Below are 13,838 nucleotides of genomic sequence, written 5' to 3'. Positions count from 1 at the left end.
CTCTTGGAAACTATGTGGAAGAGTGATGTTACAGTGTATGTCGTTATAGTCGTGTTGCTGTTGTATAGGTGGTGTAATAAATGGCCATAACTGGGAAGTGCAACTTATTTTCTGATCTGCTCTCATATTTATAGACATTACAATTATTGTACAGTATTGAGTAGGTGGAGTAAACTTTGTAAATTATATGTAATCTTAATTCAATATGGAACCAATGATGAAATTTATAACCTTGAATTCATTAATCAGGTTTAGCATCACCTAATTTATCCCCTGATTCTTACTTGATCTTATCTTTCTTCCCAACCTTCCTTCAGCAACCCTACTGATCTCATTCTTCACGACTGCCCACCCTTCATATGTTGCATTTACTTCATCCTCTTCATTTAGTACTTGTGCAACATGATGTGTGAAATAAACCCACACTCTCTTTTCCTTCAACTTATCTAGATCACATCTTCTTGAATTCCTTCCTTTCTCCAATATCTTTAGATGGCATTTCATGACCATCAACTTGTGGTCAGAGTCCACGTCTGCTCCTGTCTCTTCCAGTCCAACAGTAATAGAATAATTCTGTGGCTTGGTTCTAAAAGGGCCACTGTCAAAAAACCTGTTTTTGAGCTATGAGCATTTTAAGTTTTGCTTATAGTTTTCAAATTATTTTTTTTTTTAACAACTATAAATGACTTTATACTTTCTTTGTGGAAGTCAACTTATTAAACGCTAATCTTTTCTATCATATTCTTTAAAAACTGCCAGGTCTCTAATCTTTATTGGTAAGGGCTTATTTAATTAAACATTAACTGTTCATTTAGTACTTAACAGAGACATTGGCCCTTTGAACATGTTGCAAGCCAGGATAAAATGCATTTGTATCAGTTAATATCTCAATTTTGATAAAAAATAACATTGGCCCTTTTAGAATCAAGCCACAGAATTAAGGAATATAGCATATTAGCTAAAGTATCCATTCTTCATACAGATTTATGAGCAAGGATAAAAGTGGTTAAATTAAGGTGGCTCGCAAGTATGTGCGTGTCTTACAACACACTCTTAAAGACAATATTTACAACCTTCTCGTTTGTTGTTTTCAATTGGCTTTATGTTGCACCAACAGAGATAGGTCTTATGGCGACGATAGGATAGGAACAGCCTAGAAGTGGGAAGGAAGCGGCCATGGCCTTAATTAAGGTACAGCCCCAGCATTTGCCTGGTGTGAAAATGGGAAATCATGGAAAATCATCTTCAGGCTGCCGACGGTGGGGTTCGAACCCACTATCTCCCGGATGCAAGCTCGCAGCTGCGCAGCCCTAACCGCACAGCTAGCTCGCCCGATTACAACCTTCACATTGGGTACATAAATATACAGGTTATGCCCACTCAACACTCTAATAATTAAACAACTTTAAGGAGGGAAAAAGAAGGTACAAACTTTGGACAAATTAAGGTATCAGGAAAGAAAAGGGAAGAGATGAGAAAGGCAGAAAAATTATAGCCTCTTTAAGCTTTGAATGTCAACCTTTGACAAATGAAGGTATTGGCAAAGAAAGTGGAAGAGCTGTGAAAGGCAGGAAAATGAAAGCCTCCTTAGACCTTGCATACTGCACTACCATTGAGGTCAGAAAATAACAAGAGCTGGTGAAGGAAGTTCACACAGGAAGGATTACAGGAGGAGCCTGGGACAAGGAAGTGACACCAATGCCGGGCTCAGCCCGGATGTGGTGATCATCACACCACATCTCACAATAAAATATTAGATAGGATTTGACTATAAATAAAAATGGGAGACTGTAAACACATAATAACTGAATAAGAGATGTGACTACACAAAGTGAAATGTGAGATCTACACCTACTAAATATAAAAACTGAACCTACTCAATATTAACAAGATAGAAACACTGCTGAATATAAATATCATAGGATGATGATGATAATTAAAATGACTGAATAAATAAACTACTAAATTATTAAATTAAATTAACTAAATCAAGGGATTGGATTTGAAAATGCCCATCAAATCATCTGAAAACTCAAACAACACCTATAGAAGCATGTCAAAACAAATATACCTATGACAATCCAAAAAATTAGTGAACCCTCTAGATTACATGGACATAACAAGAAAGTTGATAATAGATGACACCAAAATGAAAAGAACTCCAGAAATGATTTTGAAAGCAACTACAATTAACATGATAATTAAAAAAAACTAAGAACCAAAGTGGGTCACGCATCTATGATATCTCTGGATAAGAATCGAGGGCTATGAAAAATAAACAGCAATCCAGAAAGCAGTGAGGCAAGGCTGCAGACTGTCCCATCTCCTTTTCAATGTTTGTATTAAACAGGCAGTGAAGGAAATCAAAACTCTGAAATTTGCTGATGACATTGTTATTTAATCTTAGTCTGCAGAATGTTACTGTCAATGTTTTTGAGCAGTGCAAGATAAAATAAATCCAAAACAAAAGTAATGGAGTGCAGTAAGGGAAAGTCAGGTGATGCAGGAAATATTAGATCACGTAATGAAGTCTTAGAGATGGTAGATGAATACTGCTACTTTGATAGTAGAATAAGTAACAATGACAGAAGTAAGGAAGATGTAAAATGCAGACTGGCACAAGTAAACAATGCATGTCTTATGAAAAAATTCTCTCTTCAAACAATGATATGAGAATTAAAGATGTTTTTGAATAGTTTCATCTGGAGTTTGGCATTGTATCGAAGTGAAACATAGATGATAACTAGCTCAGAAGAAAGCGAATACAAGTTTTTAAAATGTAGTGTTTACAGAAAAATGCTGAGGGTGATATGGGTAGATTGAATTACGAATGAAGTGATACTGAATCGAATTAGAGAGGAGAATGATTTGACAAAATTTGACCACAAGAGACAGAAGGATAGGCCACATAGAGTGGCATGGAGAGAGCTACATCGAACCAGTCTATGAACTTAATTCCTTAATTTCTACCATCAGTGGCGTTAATTCATCCTCAGGTTTAGCAAAGAGGACAATGCTGCCAACAAACTATTATATATAGCTGCTTTCCATCTACATTCATAATTTTGCTAAGAGAACAAGGCTGTCCATAAATAGATTATACAGAGTTATTCACCTAAGACGTTACACGGAAATAATGTCTAAATCATTAAAGATATCGGTATTCCATTTTCATATTCGTAAATAATACTCAGGGGGTAGTAAAATAATGTGCTACTTATTCTAATGGGGTGATTAATAACTGAGATATTGATACTAACTTCATATTTTTAAATGGAATGGCACGAATACATACAGCTGGCCCAAAAGTTCAACTGCGTACAAGTTCAAATATGTATTTTCAAAATCGAACAGTTACTTTTTGAGATATCAATAAAAACCGCATTTGGACTTTTGCGTGCCGCATCAGACAGCGTTCAGTCAGCCAAGGACGTATTGGCACGCAAGCTGTTTCCTGGCATTGATTCCAGCCACAGAACAGATACCAGGCACATACTGTAAACTATCATATACATAATGTGATGTACCATAACATACCCTGGACGTGCAACGTTATTGTATGACTGGCGAACACACAACGGGGAAGGGAGATTAAAGGATTTTTTTTGTTTCATTTTGAAATCCATTTGTAATAGGTTGCGCTCATTTTGGCGTCTTTCCCAACGGATGGGAAGGATTTGGAAGCCGTGGCCTATCTCCTAATGTCTAACCTATCCCAATCCAAATAATCCAGCATTGGAGATGTTTTGTTCCCATGCCCACACCCTTAGGATCATTTCCAATGAAGTCTACCTCGGACATTATTCATTTGCTTTTCTAAAAGGAGCTCTTCAGGTGGCCTGCGTTATGTTTATTTCTCAATTCATACAGTAGTATGTACTGTACACTCAAACCAATGACAATTATAGCTTTCATTATGTTCCTTTGAAGTCAAAGTAATTATTTTATTCCTTTTAAAAATATCAATCCTCCCTGTCCTGGTATGAGTTCGCCTGTCATACACACTTTGCAAACCCATCACGTGTGTACGATATGCTTACATGCCTGGTATCCATTCTGTGGCTGGAATCACACCCAAAAAACTGCTTGCACGTCAATAAGTCATTGCCCGACTGCACACTGTCTGATGCAGCATGCTGTTCTTATTGGTATCTCAAAAGTAACTGTCCGATTTTGAAAATACTTATATACTTGAACTTGTACACAGTTGAAGTTTTACACTAGCTGTATGAATTTGTGCGGTTCCATTTTAAAATATGGAGTTAGTATCAATATCTCGGTTATTAATCACCCCATGAGAATACGTAGCACATTATTTTACAAGCTCCTGGGTACAATTTATGAATATAAAAACAGAATACCGATATCTTTAATGGTTTAGACGTTATTTCTGGGCAACATCTTAGGCGAATAACCCTGTATAGCTTCTTTTCATTTAAGTTAAAGTCATAGTTAGCGTACAGTTTATTTTTCTAAATTTTTCAAGGGAAATGACAATGAGTTTCAGTTATATGGATTACCCTGTCTAACATTGCTTTCTAACGTGAACTCCCTCCCCTCTTTGTCTATCCACATTAATTCTGATATTTGACTCATGTTTGGAAGGGATTATTATGTTGTAACGTACCTGTTCATAACCGTGCAAGGGAAATAAAAACAAGGAGTCAGGTTCTGCTTCTACCCTTATAAACTTGTTTCAGCTTATCTCAGGTATTTCTGGGCTCAATGAAGTCACCCTCGCTTATTTTGCATTCTGACCAGAAGACCTTTTTGATACCATGCGACAAGTGAAGATTTCAACTCGTGAGCCACTGGGATTCGAACCTCGGCTGTTTAGGTAGAAGGACACTGGTTATGTCGGTGTTCATCTTACCTCAGTTATTTATGAGTTGAAGAAGCCACCCTCATTCTATTTGGTTTTAGACCATAAGGCCAGCTACCCTTCTTGCCATTATGTGACTTTTCAGGTGTAAATTCCATCCTAGGATTCATCAGAATCCAAACCTCAACTGTATGAGGGGGAATACCAGCAATTAAACCAGTTTATGTCACTATGGTCAGCAGAAATATACAAATCAAAGAGCCTTCATCAAATGCCACTTCTCTGTTCAAAGACAGAGCCATAGATGGAATGTTTCTGTTTCGGGAGGATAGAGAAGTGCAAACTTATAGACCACATTACAATCTCTTAACGATTCTACACACACCTACCAATATACAGTACACTGGCACCATCTGGCATTTTTTTAAAATAAGAGAATCCTTAAACCTAGTTCATCATAAAGAACAAGATCATAATTACCATCCTTTTTCAATTTCGATCTGAAAGGAACTTGCAGTTATCTACCAGTGCAACATAACAAAGCAGTATTAATATACACAGTACCTAGTGTTTTAGATACGGGCCCAATACTGTTTGTCTACAAATGTACTTGTTTTTCTGCTAATAGTTTAACATCACATTAACACATCAAAAAGTGTTCCGCAATGCAAGGATACAAAGGGCCGATTGCACAAACAGTGTTTAGACAATGCCTACAGTTATTAAACAATGCCTAAATATGGCTGCCGCGTTGCAGAGACGTTATTTATCACTTAGACAATTCATTTGAAATGTACAGGGAGGTAGAGCTTAAAATAAGATTTCACTTTTCAAGAGACTTGTTTCATGAGACTGACAAAGGGACAGTCCAGTAACTGTCAACTTGAATACAATTCTCGGCAACCAATATATTTTATTATACATGGGGTAATTTCCATGGAATTATAGGTCACTTCGACTAAATACATGTCAGAATTACTTGTCCCAATCATCAGAGGACTGTCACATAGATCAACCAGGAGGGATTCACTTATATTTACTGCCAAGTAAGCACACATAATAGTGAAAACTAAAAAGTACGTTGTATATGGTTTATATATATATATATATACACATAATCGTCGCACTAATTCAGATAAGTTTTCGGCAACTATGAGATAGGAAAAGGAGGACTGGGGAAGAAGAGCCATGGCCACAATAAAAGCCCTAGTATTTGCCTGGTGTAAAAATAGGGAAACTACGGAAAACAATCTTCAGGGCTGCTGATGATGCATTTCGAACCTACAATCTCCAGAATGCAAGCTACATCTATATGGCCTGTACAACACATTCGGTTACACATTACTATTGTTTCGCCTTCCCTTCGTCGAAGCTATTTATGAGTATATTACACTCACCGTAACAAAGCTATAATCAAAGCTACACTTCCCCATACAGTGGCGTGTCGCTTTAGTGTCTATAATACTATGAGATTGAATTTCCACCAAAAGCGATAGTCTTATCTGTGGACAAGTCATGCTCATGCTTAGCCATTTTTCAGTAATGTTTAGGAAGACAAACGGCTAACTGGTGTTCGGCGCGTGCACCGACAAATTTTATTCTTTGCGACAAGCAAACAGTTAAATGAAAGATACTTCTATCTCCATTTTCAAACAAATATTGATACTTTAAACGATATCTAGTTAAACACTAGCTGAGCATTGTTTATACAATGGAAGATCATGCTCGATTTAGACATTGTTTAGGTAGACATTGTCTAAGGCTCAAAACTAGTCATCGTTTCTGCAATCGGCCCAAAATGTCTAGGATTGGAAAGGTAGCAGCCATGGCCTTAATTAAAGTACAACCTAAGCATTTATCTATCATGAAAATGGGAAACCACAGAAAATCATATTAAGGGTTGTGCCTTGAGCATTATATACCTTGGTTTCAATCCACCATAGCCCAAATGCAAGCTCACAGCTGAGCAGCCCTAATTTTGAAATATCCTCTTATTCTAAACACTGTAAGGTAGAAAAAAAAAGTAGTAATTTTGGGAAAATGAGTGATGTAATGTCTTACCCAGATGACTTGGAAAGTTGTATGGTTTGAATTCTCTCCACAATGAATTTGTTCGAATCACGAAGGACTGGTTCACCCATTCTGGTTTGTTGCACTCAGAGGCTGTAAATCTTGCAGTTATTCACCTTAAAAATGAGAATTACCAGAATTACCATCTAGCTGCACTCACTACAAGCAAAGTTATAGGTACGAGAGAGCGTTGTGCCTTGAGCATTATATACCTTGGACCATGTTTGTTCCATTTGGATCTATCTAGCAAATAAAACTCAACTACCATAAATTGTAAAAAATGCCAGTAGGTAGCACAGACAGTAGTTCTGATTTTTTATGTTTACACTTGCGGATGTTGTAGATAAAACAAACTGTTTAGCATCTCAAATAAAGTAAGACTTTCATTATTTATTATAACCTCTAATTTAGAGAATCAAATTTGTTGAAATCTGCATCCTATTGTATCTTGGAGAAAAAACATCATGTAACACAGAACTTTTTCCATGGCACAGGATGCTATCGTTTCTTGTATGCCGAGAAGTAAGGTGGGCGTCCATAGGGTACTGGATGATCTGGATGTCATAAAGAAAATTGCTGAAACAGCTATGGCTCCTCCAGAAACCAAAATCTGTATGAGAGAACTTGCAAAGTATACAGTGTGAAGTTAGCTAAACTCTGATAAGAAATTTGCTAAAATTTCAAAACTGAAACTTTCTGATAAAACTTAACTCAAGATTAGATAGCAGAAAAGTACAATATTTTCTGACAACAAAGAAAATTGTTCGCTTTAATACATGGAAACGACTGCAAAAATGAATTATGTTTTAACCAGAAGGGGTGTTAGGGAACTAGCTCGTAAGTTTGTCCTTGCCAGCAATTAGAATTACCCTCAGTTAGGGAATAAACAAGAAATAGCTGGAGAGGAATGAAATGCCATCCTGACCTATCCATAAAAGCTCAAGATTCACAAGTTTAACCAGGGTGACCAGTTTGAACTAAATAAATAAAGCATTGTTCTTTGACAAATGTTCAAAGCACTCATAGTCACCATGAAACCATCCCACCAGAACAAAATAATATGGAAATGTGGCAAGCCTGGAGTGTCTAAAGTTCAAAAACAAGGAAAGACAGTGGCTCCAAAAAGAACAAGGCAGATTCGGGGTTCCTCTGGGTGGTCAAACGAAGAAACCTTCCAATATGAACATTTAATTTTCAAAACCGAATTGTATTCAAAATAAACTTTCAACATATCAGGTAATGTTCAGTATACAGTATATAGTACATATTGAAAAGACGTCAAGTACAGAACAAAATTGGCCAATTGGACACCAGTGGGATTGGAAGTTTGGTTGTTCGGATCCCATTGGTGTCTAGTTGGCCATTTTTGTTCAGTATTCAACATCTTTTCGATAAGTAATATATGTACTGAACATGACCTAATACATTATAAGTTTATATTTAAATTTTTGAGGAATTCTATTAATTTGTAAAGAGAACCTATTCTGTTATTGGTGGACTACGAGACTCATCTCAGTATAACATAACCTTTAGAACTCCTTCTTAACAAATCACCTGAGTATGCAAGCTCTTGCTATAGCATTTGATTCAGGAATCATAATAGTCGATTTCCCCCACCATCTCTCATAAACTACAGCCTCTTAATTGACTGTTTATTCATCTCTGAAGTCTTCCTACCATCAATGAGAAGATTTGCGAATTCTCAAAGAACCTGACATATTTCAGGAGTGGGAGAGTGGGGGAAGTTTTGGCTATGGGAATAAAAATAAAAAAAGGATTTCCGAAAATAAACTTGATTTCAAATATTTATTTATATCTACTTCCCATCTATATTTCCTGTGTTCCAAAACACAAGAGGGTACGTTCCATGGTACATGATCACACCTTGCTACAATTCTTTTAACCCTCCCAAAAACAGTGAAATAGAAAAATATAATCAGGAAACTATAGAGGAAGACTTATTGTCAGAACTTATGGGATTTAGAAAGGTCATCATCATCATCATCATCATCGACCATCTCCAGTTGCCAGATTGTGAGGTACGAGCCCACTCCATCTTTGTCTAGCCATAAAGCACTGTTCTCTCATAACCTTCTCCCAGTTTTGTCCTTTCTCCTTGACATTTTTCTTTACTAGATTCGGCCATTTTTTTCTGGGTTTGCCCACCAGTCTTTTCCCTTTTACTTCTCTTTCATATTCCCTACTTGCAGTCATCCTTTTTTATATGGCCAAACCACTTCAGTCTTGCCTTCTGGATCCTTTGTTGTAGGGAGTCCCCTATTCCCACCACCTCTCGGACAATTTTTTGTTCCTGATCATCTGTATCATGCTGCATAAGACTTCATTTCTGTAGCTTGGAGTTGACTTGTCTCGTTAACGTTTCCAGTCTCCAGACTGTACATGAGGATAGGTGTATAATAGGATTTATATGTCACCTTAGCTTTCAATTGTACTTGTTTATCCCACAACAGTTGTCTTACTTGGAGGTAAAATTGAGTTGGCTAGCTAATTCGATTGTCCACCTCATATTCTGCAAGGTTGTCTTTTGATATTATTCTACCCAAGTAATTAAACTTTGGGACACTGTCCAGTTTGGTGTCATTTAGTCTGATTTGTGGTTCGTCATCTCCAATCTGTATTTTCACCACCGTCTTAGCCTTGCTCATATTTAAATCACGTCTCAAACTCTTGACTCCATTTCTGTAGCCTTTCCTCCACATCCTTTTCGGGTTTGCCCTAAATCACTAAATGTCTGGTCCTTCCTTTTTAGTGCCTTTATTATGGCAGCCTTGATGGTGATGAACAGGAAGGGTGACAAAGCACTGCCTTACTGTATTTGTCTCTTTGTTTCAAACCATTTGGACAGCCTGTAACCCCCTTGCACACAACTTCTCGTTTTATCATACAGCATCTTCACTTCTGCAATTAGACTGTCACGAACCCCCAGCACTTTTAGGCATTCCCACAAATCCTCGCTTGGTATGCTATACCATAAGGAAATTCATAACTTATGATCATAAGCCTTTTCGATGTCCAGGAATAGTAGAAAAAGTGGTTTCTCTTTTTCCCAGTGCTTTTCCATTAACATCCTGACAGCAGAGATAAGGTCTGCAGTTGTTCTTCTGGGCCTAGAACCATATTGTTCCTCTTCCGAAAAAATTTCTACAGTTTCTCTTAATTTACTCTCCATGATTTTTTCCACAAGTTTTAGACAGAGACAGCAGCATAATTCCATGGTAGATGACGCATTTGAATCTACTCCCCTTCTTGAAAAGAGGTAAAATTATACCCTTTTTCCAGTATTCTGGGATAATGTTTTCCTGAGATACTGTGTTACAGAGTCTATATAACCACTGGACTGCAGGAGTTCCTGCTGCTCACAACATGTCTACACTTAACTCAACCACTCTAACTGCTTTCCCTTTCCTCATTCTTTTCAGAGACTTATCTCCAGCCATGTAACTAGTGGTTCTATGCTTCTACTTTCCTCGTTGCAAATATAGGGTTGCTCACTGTCTGATGTGGTGCTTGCTCCTCCATGTAGGTGCTTATCAAAAATGGTCTTAAATTCACTCCTGATTTACTTTTTTTATTTTTTATGGAGGTTTCATTGTCCCTTTCTATTGCCTTATATATCCTCTTGCTCACACCGTTTGTTCTTGGCTTACTTTGTTTTGGATAAGGTTTTTTTTTTTCCTGTCTGGCTTCATGGCTAAATGGTTAGCATGCTGGCCTTTGGTCACAGGGGTCCTGGATTCGATTCCTGGCATGGTTGGGAATTTTAACTATCATTAGTTAATATCTCTGGCATGGGGACTGGGTGTATGTGTTGTCTTCATCATCATTTCATCCTCATCATGATGCACATGTCGCCTAAGGGTGTCAAATCAAAAGACCTGCCCTGGCAAGCCGAACCCCTCCTGGGATCTCCCGACACTAAAAGACATATGCCATTTCATTTTTTCTTTTTGGTTGATACTGTTTACCACACCTGGGAAACTGGAGACGGTTAACTGATGATGATGACGGTTGATCCTGTAATCCCACCCAGTTTCTCCCATGGGTGGGGTCCGTAGAATAACACCCATGGTATCCCCTGCCTGTTGTAAGAAGTGACCAAAAGGGACCCCAAGGGCTCTTAACTTGGGAGTGTGGGTTGGCGACCACAGGGCCCTCAGCTGAGTCCTGGCATTGTTTCCACTTACTTGGGTCAGGCTCCCCGCTTTCATCTATCCTATACAACCTCCCCTGGTCAACGCTTGTTCTTTTCCAACTCCGATGGTATTACAGCACTCAAGGCCTAGGGAGTCTTTAATTTTCATACCCTTCATGGAGCTTGTCTTTTTCTGACCGATACCTTCGTTTTTTTGAAGTATCGAATCCCTTCAATTTTTTCTCTCTGATTAGTGTTATATAGATGGTTGCCTAATAGTACTTCCTCTTTAAACAATAATCACCACCACTTTCACCCAGTTTTTTAGCTTCTCCCATAAATCTATCCTTAAAATGTTTCCACTCTTCCTCTACAGTTGTTGTTTCTCCCATTAGTAGGTTTTGTTGTATTCTACTCCAATATTCTTCCTGAAACTGTGTGTTTTCTCATTTCCATATCTTTACTTTTCATTTCTTCCTTCTTTTCTCCTGTCTTACATTTCTCATATGGTTCAAATCCATGATCAGCAATCTATGGTCACTGTCCATACTTTTGTTAAATGAACTTGACATCAGTCAACCATTTCCCACCACCTTTGTTTGTGATAACATACCGTAATCAATCAAAGTTTTATGTTTGCAATCCCAGCTATAGCTTGTTATTTCATGGTTCCCTCCCTCTTTTTTGAAGAAGGTGTTCTTGATGATCATGCCATTTGTTCTGCATAGATGAATCAGTTGTTCACCTTCTGTATTCCTGTTTCCAAACCCACATGGCCCAACAATATCCTCACAGCCTTGCCTGTCTACTCCACCTTGTGCATTTAGGTCTCCAATAATGATAACACTTTCTTCATCGATTACATTATTTAAGCCTTCAAGAAATTGTTCTTTTGTCAGCACTTCATCCAGTCTGCGGGGAATACAATCGTGTAATCTGTTGACTCTAAATGTAGGTAGGGTATAGATAATTTTATGATCCTGTCATTCTTGTAGGAAACATCTGACATAGCATCCATATCTTTTATCAGTAAAATTTCTACACCATTTCTGGCTTCTTTTCTAGTCCACACCAATATAATTTGTAGCCACCTCTGAGAAACTTGCTACCTGTCTTTCTCCATTTCCATTTTGCTCAGACCCAATATAAATAACTTCCGTTTCTTCTTTTCATCATATCTATGAGTTCTGTCTTACCAGACAGGGTCAATATTGTTATGTGTCAGGCTTCCTGGAAGGGTCTACAGTACATAGTGAATCAGCCAACCGGGGAGCTCCCAGTCGGCCTGGAGAGCATGGCTGGTATTTCCGTGTATTGTTCTCATCGGTTGGCTTACCTGGGAGTTTCTTGGAGATTCAACGGGAATGTTCCACCTCTAGCCACCTCATGGATTTTCTGGTTCGCATCACCCAAACTATAAAAAGGGAAGCTAGCCGCGGACAGTCAGTGTTGGCCTCCGTGGTGGGGCCAGCGTTAGTGCCGGACTCAGACTGAATGTTGGACTTTGTGGTGGAGTCAGTATGAGATTCAGTGTGTTGGGGTTCAGTGGCTGGGCTGAGGGCGATAGAGGTGTTGGCTGTCGCTAGTGTCCAACTAAGGTCTGAACAAGGAGGGTGTTGTAGTGGTGCAGTGAGTAGCTGGACTGAGGACGACGTGCAGAACAAAAGACTGTGTACTACCTGAGAGTGCTGTGTGTTTGTGTATTTCTGTGAACTGAGAATCACCGTGAGTCAGCGAGAGATGCCACTATCGTGTGTGTGAGGGTAAATGGACCTGTGTTAATATTCACAGTTGTGAGGATCATCCTGCTGTTGAGCTATTCCTGTTTGGTTGTTCACTGCATGTGACTGTGTGAATTACTGGACTGTCTCTGGAGTCGAACCAATGGACAGTCACTGTGTGATAAGTGGCCCATAGCCCTGTGTTCAGATCCAGCGGTTTACACACAGCTGCTCTTTGAGGTGACTGGACTCATGGAAGTGAAAGTAAGGATTAGTCGTCCCATAAATAGCAACAACCTGGACCACCTACTGTGCCATCAGGAAGAGAGACTTGTAAATAGACATTAATTAGTAACCATGGGCATTCATAGCTGCATAGACATGTGTGTGTATTTACTGTGTATGTGTGTGTGCATTTATTAGGTCATCCTGAAATAAATTAGAGTAATAGAACAGACAGGGTTTCTTTCATAACAATATATTCATGGTCCCAATTCGTAGTTTTCTCTTCTTGCAAATCTATCATCAGAACCATGTTGGCCATCATACCTGATAGATCTGCTTAAAGGCTGTGTCACATTACGTAATAACTGAGATCAGAAGCTCATTTTGCATCTGAAAGCAATACAAGATGCTAACCACTGGCATGCTCAGTCTATCGTGGGTCATCGCATAAGTGTTTGGTGTTTCACTAGATGGTCAGTACCTGACAAGTATTTCCTCATCTCCGTTAGATCTATGATTAACCTGCCAATATGCGGGAGGCTGATTGCAGTGAATGCTCATTGGGTGATGAGACATGGAGTCCCTATGTCTCATTTAAAAAATTACAACCCAATCTTATAAAATTTTAAAATATAAAAGTGTTCTATGGTACAACAGTCTCCTCTACCGTTCCAAATCCTGCACCAGTAAAACTTACCTACAACAAAACATACGGGCAATTTCTTGAACTGTTCATCCAATGTACTGTAGGTCAACGTGTACAAAAATGATAATGTTATAGTAGGGAACTAACAAACCATTAAAATAGAGCACCTAAAAATACAGAAAATGGACTGGGAGAACAGAT

General features: G+C 38.4%; 1 long non-coding RNA gene across 2 annotated transcripts in view; it reads right to left on the bottom strand.

The window, feature by feature from the left end:
• LOC136875586 (uncharacterized) overlaps nucleotides 1-13,838 on the bottom strand; it is a 56,517-nt gene that overhangs the window by 41,706 nt on the left and 973 nt on the right. For both annotated transcript variants that reach the window (XR_010860480.2, XR_010860481.2), the window contains exon 2: nucleotides 6,884-7,008. This is a non-coding gene — a long non-coding RNA (uncharacterized lncRNA). The remainder of the gene's footprint in view (nucleotides 1-6,883; nucleotides 7,009-13,838) is intronic.

The sequence above is a fragment of the Anabrus simplex genome, chromosome 6 (assembly GCF_040414725.1).
Source record: "Anabrus simplex isolate iqAnaSimp1 chromosome 6, ASM4041472v1, whole genome shotgun sequence".
Classification (NCBI taxonomy): domain Eukaryota; kingdom Metazoa; phylum Arthropoda; class Insecta; order Orthoptera; family Tettigoniidae; genus Anabrus; species Anabrus simplex.
The sequence above is the reverse complement of the archived record's forward strand: the minus strand, read 5'-3'. Positions and strand labels throughout refer to the sequence as shown.